General features: G+C 44.5%; 1 protein-coding gene across 1 annotated transcript in view; it reads left to right on the forward strand.

Annotated features, from left to right (window-relative positions):
• The window catches only part of LOC135394341 (uncharacterized), a 79,282-nt gene extending 70,997 nt beyond the window's left edge, over positions 1-8,285 (forward strand). Inside the window, exon 13 of the mRNA XM_064625037.1 lies at positions 8,138-8,285. The gene's annotated coding sequence lies outside the window, so the exon portion shown is untranslated. The remainder of the gene's footprint in view (positions 1-8,137) is intronic.
• The last annotated feature ends 2,198 nt before the right edge of the window (positions 8,286-10,483 follow it).

Consider the following 10,483-nt stretch of genomic DNA (forward strand, 5'->3'; position numbering starts at 1 on the left):
TTGATTCATAGCACATATAATGAAAATAGTCATTGGACGTCATAATGGCAGCTGGTAGTCAGAAAACACTGTATGACACTGTATGGAACGCCGGTAGTCCCATAAAATTCATTAATGGCACATATCATGAAAACAGGCACGAAACGTCATGTTGGCCATCGGTAGTCATAAAACACTGTATGGCACTGTTTGAAACAGCGGTAGTCCCATCAAATCGACTCATGACACATATCATGAAAATAGTCATGGAATGTCCTAATGACCATCGGTAGTCATAAGACACTGCATGACCTGTTTGCAGCAGCGGTAGTCCCATAAAATTGATTCGTGGCGCATATCATGAAAATAGTCATGAAATGTCATAATACCGTCGGTAGTCACAAACAACCAGTATGATCCTGTCTGAAGCAGCGGTAGTCCCAGAAAATGGATTCATGGCAGGTAACATCAAGAAGTCATACAATGTCATAATGATGGTCGGTAGTTATAAAACACTCTATGAGACTGTTTGAATCAGCGGTAGTTCCATAAAATTCGTTCAATGCACATATCATGAAATAGTCATGGAATGTCCGGTAGTCATAAGACACTGCATGACTTTGTTTGCAGCAGCGGTAGTCCCATAAAATTGATTCGTGGCGCATATCATGAAAATAATCATGGAATGTAATAATGACTGTCGGTGGTCATAAAACACTGTATGACACTGTTTGAAGCAGCAATAGTCCCATAAAATTGATTCATGGCGCATATCATGAAAATCATCATGAAGTGTCATAATGACAAAAAGCAGTCATAACACACCGCATGACACTGCAAAATCCAGTGGTTGTGAACCAGTCATGATACAACAGCGAAATTATGAAAGTCTCAGTCATGGCATGACTGAATACACACTGAATACATTTACACGTGTTGCTTGGATTAAATTGGGTAGCGCGTGGATTAAACTGGTTGGTGTCTGGATTAATTTGGTTCACCACTGGATTAAATTGGGTAGCGCTTGGATTAAATTGAGTGACCAATGGATTAAAATGAGCAGGAAAACCTGTAGTAACGCAATTACCCGTTACCCGTTACGTACAAGTCTGTTTAGAGCTTCCACAAATTCGAGAGTCCTGTTCGCCTGTTAGTCAAAATGAAGGGTGAGGTGTCTAAGTTTAATTCGATGCGTGCACAGACAACACTGAAATGATGAATTGCTTTTCATATTAACTCACCATGAAGGTAAAGTCTCTGTTTTTGGTTTGAGACATTCACTTGGTCCACCGAAAGTCGAACTTATGCATTTCTACACCATTCCGCGTTACCCTTTCCCCAAGGCGATATACCGAGATTGTACCAAGCTTGGCAAGAGCTGTTTGGCAAGTGCTTGGCCAACGAGCTCGTTTCTTGATACGGATCTGTACTGTGGCCGACGGCTTGCCAAACATCGCCCTGCCTATCACAATGCAACATCGCGCCAACGTTGGCTGGCCAAAGGACTCGTTGGCCAGCTGTCATCCGACTTTTTGCCAACCGTCGGCCATCGGTCATTGCTTGCTTGGGTCAAACGATTGTCGCGAACAAAGCATGGCATTGAATGCATGTTTTCCCCATTTTACTGGTCATGTTGACATAATCTGCTTTCCTATTTTGTGCTTTGCGCCCCTTCCCTTCCACAAGCGCTATGTAAACTGGTTTGGACAATAATAGCCAGGAGGAAAAGGCACATAACTTACATGTGCTCTTCATATTTATATATGCACAGATAAGCCAATAGTCTAACAACAACACCAACTTTATTTTAATGATAATGACTGGGGAGTTTCATCGCCAGGGGCAATGCTCCATCCCAGTGCTGACGGTAATGTAGTGAAATGTCTCACACTGAGGACCGAAGTCCTACGGTGTCCAAAAAATTGAGAAGTGCTTGTAGGGTAGGGCGTTGGTGTGCTGGATTCGGCCATGGACTAAGCAATTTTGACAGAATGAGAGGACGAGAGTCCAGCTGAGACAAAGTGTGATTCTGGAAGGTTGGTAGTGCGGCCAATGGAGAAAGATGTGGTATAGACAGACTTGTACGTATTTGGAGTATTGTATTTAAAATACTGTATTTTAAATACAATTTGGGGTATTTTGGTACTCTACTCAATACTTTTTGTTTTCTGTATTTGTACTCTATTTAAAATACATTTTATGGTATTTTCTACTCAATACTCTAATTACATATTTTAGATCTCCCTCTCGAACTTTCTGTGTCTCGTCTTTCAATTATCTCGCTTGTTCAGTGGAAATTCCCTGAATACATCGGACTCGACCCGGACATTGGCCCTTCTTGGAAGTCTCCATTTAGAGATCTTGCCCCGTACGTACTAATCCTTGGCGGGTGAGGGTTCTATTATGTGTGCCCTGACGTGGTAACGCCGAATTGTGACCTCGCCCAGCAGGGACCTGCTAGAAGTTTGATTTGTTCTGGGTCACATATACTTAGTGGAGTTATATGATATCTCTTTGTCATCTTTTGGGGACTTGTGTTTAGATGACTCCTATCACACAGGGACGGCTTGCATAGTATGCGTGTTTTGGGTGATTCATGTCACATAGCGGCGACTCGCCGCATTGACCAGTGACTGGTGACTTTTTGCGTTCAAGGATAAATAGTATCTTAATTGTATTTCAAATACTTTTTGAAGTATTTCGTACCCTATCTTAATTACTTTAATTTTCATGTATTTATACTCTATCTTAATTACATTCTAAGGTCAGTATTTATTATCTTATCTTAAATACATTTTTGAGTATCTTGTACATGTCTGGGTATAGATCTTCCGGATCACCGCATCATAGTCTATTTTGTTACATAAGTGTTCTATACCTGGACACATCCCCTTATTTCAAGGAAAAAGAGAGAAAAGTTGAACAAAAAAAGAGAAAAGTCACACAGTATGATGGGGATGATCTAGGCCCATGGTGCACGGAACTAATGAGTTTTTTTTTTTTTTCATATTTAGCTTGGTGCATAGCATCCTGGAAGAGAGGTATGCCACGATATCCCAGAGTTCGAAATCCCAGATATCAAAATCCAACATACCAAAAAACCCCAAACTGCAATGTCAAGGCTTGTAGCTGTGAGGTAATGCTTTTATTCCGCGTCCGTCCTCACCCCCCCCCCCCTCTTCGTTGGGGCACCTGTACCATATCATGAGCCAATGATAGTTGGCATGAGCAAATAAGATCCGGAATGCTTGCCTCTAAGTGCTATTCATCAAAGCTCGAAGGGCTATTCACGTATACATCACTTCGTTGTCTTTCGTATTCCTAGCACTGGTCATAAAACATTATTTAATTACTATAGAGTTTGCTGGAACCTCAGCGGCGACTAGACAAGACAAGAAAATTGAGCAGAGACAAGACTATATATGTGATTGAATAGCGCCATTGAAAATAATTCGGAGGTGCTTCTTTCTAGGCGTCTCGTGTGCCTCAGTCTCGAATTTACATTGTGACAAAAATTCCAGTGCATATAATACATTTTGCCAGCTGGGCACGTCCGCTAATTTATCACACAGACTGGAACTTCTAAGAGCGGCGAACTGGCGTGCGAAAAATTTCGCTACGCGACCGTTCTTGTACCGAGATGTTCCGGAACAGGATAAAAGGTCCTCGGAGAAAACGCCCGAGCGGATAAAACGTCCCCAGCAAAAACGTCCCGGAGAAAAGGTCCCCTGAAACGTGCGTGAGTTATACCCCTGTCACACGGGATGATTTAGTGTCATTTTCGTGTAGTGCACTCCAACCAGCGAATGTCACTTTCACTACGTGCTCGCTACACGGCTTAAGTAAGTGTCGCTTATGTAGTGATGGCAATTACGATAGATAAGAATAAACGGCGGAAAAATTTTTAGGCTTGCGCCACAATACCTTCCTCAGAACGTTTTTCTTTGATTTAGAAACACTTCCTGTTAATCTTCTTCAAACATTAAACAAATTGGCCTCAAACATGTGCCACAACAAAGATGGCCGCCGCCGGATCGCCGAGACCACGAAGTTGTCCCAGGCTGTTAACGATATTAATGACATGTTTTTGGCACCATCTCACACTGTACTGAAACAAAATAAACACGCCGTTGAAAATACTTGTTTCAAAATGTTGTGGTGTCGGGACCCCTCGCTTTTTCTCAATATTTTTACCTGTGCCACAAAGCCTGCCGTCGAGGCTACATACTTTGTCAGCCGAAGAGAAGTGAAGTGAGTTTGGTGCACTCACTAAATCGTTAGTGCACTTTCTGCCGAGTGTCACTAAAAGATGTCGTGTGACAGCACACGAATGGTGTCACTCGCTGAAAGTGACACTAAATTAGTCCGTCTGACAGGGGTACATCCCTTATACGTCCCACGGAGTTATTGAGCGCGAATTTTCGTATAATTGCTGACATGTCATGTGATTTCATATCATTGCTGACATGGTCTTGTGCTAAGCTCTTGAAACACGATTCTGATCCAGACGCTTTAATTCTTTCTCGCATTTTCATCCTTCCTTCATCATCTTCATAGAATGTTCCACGTGCAATGGGGTTGGGTACCGCACCACCGCGGTGAAACAGCCCATCTCATCGTCATCATCTATTGTTGTTGTTGTTGATTCTGATCCAGGCTTGTGGGACTGATTAGAAGAACTCTGTAGAAACGTAGCGAGTAGGACGAAAAAAAAAAAAAAAATAAGCAGCGTGGAACTTTGGGCAACCCAGCACGGAAATGAGGGAGTGTATTGTAGACACGATTACCTCGGTACTCGACAGCATGGATATTTTCATGATTCAAGTTTAAAAGTGCATTTTAGAAATTTGGTTCTTTGACGTATTATTTTTGAACTGTTTATTTCAGCGTCATCTGTCAGATCGGACGTATGTTCGCTTCCTAATTCTGGCTGTTATCTCTATGCGCTTGCGCTTTGGTCGAGCCATACCTGCCCCGCACGGCTTCACCAGGTCCCAATGGCCAGATAACCAAGGGCACTGCCCTGTCAGGTATTCCCAGAATTGCGGGACACCTACTCTTAAAGTTGGCTTAAGAGGGTATACCAGTCCGGAAACAACTTCGATTCACGATTTTCCCGACACAAGATGGCGCCACGCTCGCCGTGCCTTATCACGTCGTTCGCGTGCACGATTGAGGTCGCGAGTTTAAGGCGGCACTCGCCGCCCTCTAGTGAAGCTATGCATTCTGTCTGCTTTTCATAGAATATCATTTAGGGCTGAGGGTTAGAAACAAGTGTCCACATCTAGGCGTGACGACGGAAGGTTCCTCGATTGTCCACAAGTGGAATGGTAGCTCAAGACAGTCACAGTTTTTTCCCCTGAGATATGTACTTATTTTCGCCGAGTTAGCTTCATGGCAGAATACATTGGCATGTCTTAGACCTTTAATTACGTCAAACCCAGGCTTCCCCAAAAAGTGTCCGCATCGGACTTGAGAGACGGACCTGTCTTCTGCGCTCTGCAACTTTGTGCGCAGTTGCGGGACGCCCTAGCTTTTTTTTTCCCATGACGAAAGAAGTACACGATACACTTACGAGGGCTTTCATCGTATTTCTAACCAAATTCCATTCAAATTTCTTTAATATAAAGTATAATGAAATCCATATAAAGCTTAATAAACATTAATGTCTTACATATAAAGTCAAAATACAGAAGCCGACACTGAAGATTTTTGTTTAAGTTCCACGCGAAAGGTTGTACAAATTAAACTTAAACAAAAATATTCAGTGTCGGCTTCTGTATTTTGTTTATGTGATCTACAGGACTTGACTCCCCTCTTCGTATACGCTTCTATATAAAGTCAAATACAAATATAGCATTTGATATTCTATGAATATTGTGTAATTTCTTGCATATTTATGGCCTTGTTCAGCTCGAGTCTACCTTTTGGGCAGCCCATTCTCAAGATGGCTGCCGGGCTCTTCCATGTTCCAGCGCCGCAGGAGTACGCGTTTCCCTCGGAGTACACGTGGTATTTCTCTACAAAGGAACCACGAACTAAGCCGACTAACAAACCACATTCCGCACGGGTCCCACACAACATAGTCATGTGACAAAGGCACTTGTTCTGTTCCTGCGGATCTCTGGCCCCCTGGGTGAACTGTGATGTAGTGCCCTACATGGAGGAGAACGACGGAGGCGCGTGAGAATAAATCGTTCTCCAGTTTTGGGGATGCTCTCGGACCGACTGGTTTGGTCTCTTACATTGGCGCAGCCGACATTGACGACGATGTGGATCGAATTCCACATAGAAGGTGCATCTGCAAGCCCCATGGTCAGCAGCTGTTCCGTTGGAGGTGAGCACGTCGACTTACGGAGCTCACAACAACAAAAGGAGCTGATCGAGTATCTGTTGCTGAAGACACAAGCAGGCAGCGCGGAAGCCCTTCTACAAAGAAAGGTTGTGAAAATCAACATGAAGAGCGAGGACATTCAACGTCTCATTCCTGAGGCAACAGAAAAATACCAGCAATCCTTTGCGGCTAACGCACCTGAAGACTATGTAGTGCCCTACATGAAGGAGAACGACGGAGGCGCGTGAGAATAAATCGTTCTCCAGTTTTGGGGATGCTCTCGGACCGACTGGTTTGGTCTCTTACATGTGATCAATTTCTTGGCTGCCGCAGGCTAACCTTTCCCTCCTTCCTTTTTTTATTATAATGAACATACATCCCCCTCGCACGGGATTATGACATTGACTTGCGAGACGATGCAACCCTTTGGTGGAGCGTTTTTTTCTTTCCGCCGTGGACAGGGAGCGCGAAGCGCATGTTTGTGAAGACACCGAAGTGACTGAAAACGTGACCTCATTTGTGTGTATCATTAATACAAAGAAGCGACTCAGGAGTCGTGACCTTCGTGAATGAACACGGCTTAGTGAAGCGGCTGCGTTCTCCGTCCGCGTTGTTTGGGTTTCACTATGTCTGCCAATGCCATAATTAAAAGGAGACTTCGCAACAAACACAAAAAATAAAAGCTGAATGTTGTGTTTGGGACATAATGCCCCACTGATACCTTCCCTAAACTTTGTTTTCCTCCAGAGGTTTGTATTACGTCAGAATATGAAGCATTTGAAATCGAAACCAAGTTGCGGAGAGAAGGGCGAGAGGAGTTCCCTTTCTCATTGCTCCTCCAGCTGAGGCAGTGACGTCATACTGCAGCCTCCTCGGCGTTGAGTCTGCTTGTCCGTGCGAGTTCCGCTGTTCTGCTTGTGCGACGTGCTGCATTAAAGTGGGCAATAATGGAGTCATTTAGCGCATCAGACTATGACTCCGCAAGCGACAGTGATGACCGAAGCAACTTCTACGTGAATGACAATGTCTGTGTGCGGCGCGTACTTTACGCGGACGCGGAGTCGCCGTTTCCCACACATCCGCGTCCGCCTTCGAACGCGATCAGCGAATGTGCGGATTCCTCGTCCGACATGTCCGATCGCTCGGACTCAGCCACGTGTATGTATGTATCTGTGCTGAATGCTCATTTGGATTCCCGCTTTTGCGTTCTGCCTTTCCTTCTGGTGTACACACAACAGGTGTTCCTGCGGCCTGTGCCGTCCACAAGAACTCGACGAATATGTGTGCTGCAGGGAACTGGACGAGGTGACCGCGCTCATGGACGAAGAACCCTCGGGCTGCATAACGCAGCATGAGCTGTTTCCTGCCATGTGTTTGTACAGGAGACAGCTCGAGGTGCTCTGCAGGTTCCTCAGACGTGAGGCCCCCTTGTACATGGAGCGTAGCGGCGGCCGCGACGATCACAGGTGCAATACGTTTTCCACCAAGCATGGACTCTAAAAGCGGGGAAGAAAGCAGACATTTCGAAGTGTATCTGATTATTCCTAGCTGTGAGCTTAGAAGCAGTGAACTGTTTGTGTTCGCATAAACCTACTGTTATGGCATCGCTACTACTGAAACGCGTTCAAATGGAGCAAAAAACCTTTGAAGTAATCTTGAAGGTACTAGTTACAGAAGTCTAGTCCACCCATGCACAGAACCCTGTTATGCTGCAGCAGATTGTAGCTTACCGTGAATTACTCTCACTGTACAATGCTCTGTTGCATAGCCTGTCAGACAGTGGTAATATTTCCAATTCACACATGTGCATACTACGATGTCCAGAGCCCTGCGGTACACCGCATACAGGGAGTTCGTCGTTCTCGTCCATGGAAGGGGTCTTGGCCCCGGCCAGAGGAGGAGGATTCCTGGGTGTGCGTTGCGACGCATACGAGAGGCGTTCCCATCTGCTCAGTACACCCATTTTCGGTGTACATAGGTGAGGGCATTTTTTCCTTCTGTTGACACCCGCCTACGCTTACAAGCCATCTTCCATGCTGTTATAAGTGTAGCCGAGGATTTCGTGGAAATGCACAATTGTTAGACATATTATTAGCGCCTGACTTTATGGGGTTATATCTGATTACACCCGATATTTACCGCCCCCCCCCCGATTCAAATAAGGAAAAACAGGGTTTAACCCGATATTTCCCCGAAAACTGCTAGACCAGGGGGATCAAAAGTCATCACAACCGTGACACAGAACTTTGGAAACAGTATTGTAAATACGTAAACATGCTCATACAGACTGTCAAAACGGAGATCCTGCTGCCTCTTCCATGCATGGACCCTGTGTCTATTGATGTGCCGTGTGCATTATGCCGAGTAAACAGATGGTTTACACCGAACTCAACCCGATTCAACCAGAACTGGGTTAAATCAAGCGCAGTTCAACCCGATTACACCCAAATTATTGAAGCAAAATATATAACCCAATATTTACCCCCTAATTTTGCTGAAAAATAAAACCCGAAAAAATTATAAAATTAAAAAAATATATATTATTTATAATGGTATTTTGGGTATTGTAAACGAGCTTCTAAGGAAAAGGAACACAAGACCATAGACTTCCTGTTGCACAGTTGTGCACAATTTCTTTGCAGAGGCATGAGTGCAGTTGCTTTCTTATTGGTAACGGCTCTAGTGGTTGTAGCCTGTATAACTCCACGCCTGCCGGCCAGTTGTACATACACACACCATGTAGGGACAGCCAATTCTTACAAGAACAGTAACAAAACAGGTTACTTGAGCCCTATATGATCTTGCCTCAATTGGTCATGGTGTGGACATTGTGATAGTGTGACATATTTCAGACCTGACAGCAAATATGCGTGCTACCATTATAGCATGAAGATGACCACGTATGGTCGAAGTGGCCATGGATGACAACTGTGCCCCTCCGGTCTCTCTTGCAATGTCATTCTGTGCAGTGGGGCCAAATGCCGAGAAGCTGGGAAGCCCATGAAGACGTCCAGAGGGCACCACCATTGCTCGGGGCATGTTCAGGAGGGCACCTTTTATTTTGTCCATGTGATGTGCCTCCTGGAGTGTATTGCCCTGTGGGCAAAATGTGCACAAAATAAATAAGAGCAACAGCAACCAAAAGCGGTTCAGCAAGCATGTATATATCGTCTCATGAAGCTCAATGCAACGTCATTACCAGGCCATAAAATTATACAGTAAAAGACTGCACTGAGATATGCAGTAAAAAATGCGGCCCAGACGTTTTCGTATGATTAATGCGTGTTTCGACACTATTCAGGAAGGTAGGGCAGTGTCATTGGATCACAAGCACGCTGTTGACAAGGCTGCGAATTTAGGTGCAGTAGGAAAAAAAAAAAGGCTGGATGCAAATATGTAAGCAAATTTTAAAAATCCACTGAAATATGCAGCAAAATGTAAAGCCGGCACATATTTGATGCATTTTATGATAGATAGATGTTCTTGGGTAACTGTTGTGCCAGCTAAAAAATCGTGACTATGCAAACGATAGTAATTGAAGAGAAGGGAGGAGATATGCAGGAAAACATAAAAAAGCCATGATATACAGAGCCTTGATCCTGAGGACAGACATGGTGAGACAACCACATGGAGACAGCGAAAACCAGTAATAACGTTTTATTTGGGTCACGACACAAGAAAAGAGCGCGGCAAAAGAGGGTCGCTACGGAAGCCTTACCCACACAGCTGACCGTTGTTAAAATTGAGACAAGCGAATTTTCCAAGAAGCCGTCTCAATTGTACCAGAACGGTCGACTATGTCAGTAGGACTTCTGTAGCTGTACGTCTATTACTGCACCCTTTTCTTTGTGTCTCGTGACCGAAATAAATTGTCATTTCTGGTCTTGAGCTGTCTCCGCGTGGCTGTCTCTCAGTGTCGGTCAGGCTCAAGGTTCCGTAGATCATGAACGTTCACCAGCTCGCCACAATTTTCTCTGTTATTTCTGCACAAAAAGCCAGAAGACTCGTGACCAATGCAAGAGAACGGCCAGTGACCTTGATTTCTACAATCTATGTACTTGTAACGGAAAAATAAACTCCAGTGGTCGAGCAACGTAGTCTCCGCAGTGCATTTTTTAGTGCAAACCCATATATGCAAGTATATGCACGATGGCCCCAAAGCTGCTCTAT

The sequence above is a fragment of the Ornithodoros turicata genome, chromosome 5, assembly GCF_037126465.1.
Source record: "Ornithodoros turicata isolate Travis chromosome 5, ASM3712646v1, whole genome shotgun sequence".
Taxonomy (NCBI): Eukaryota; Metazoa; Arthropoda; class Arachnida; order Ixodida; family Argasidae; genus Ornithodoros; species Ornithodoros turicata.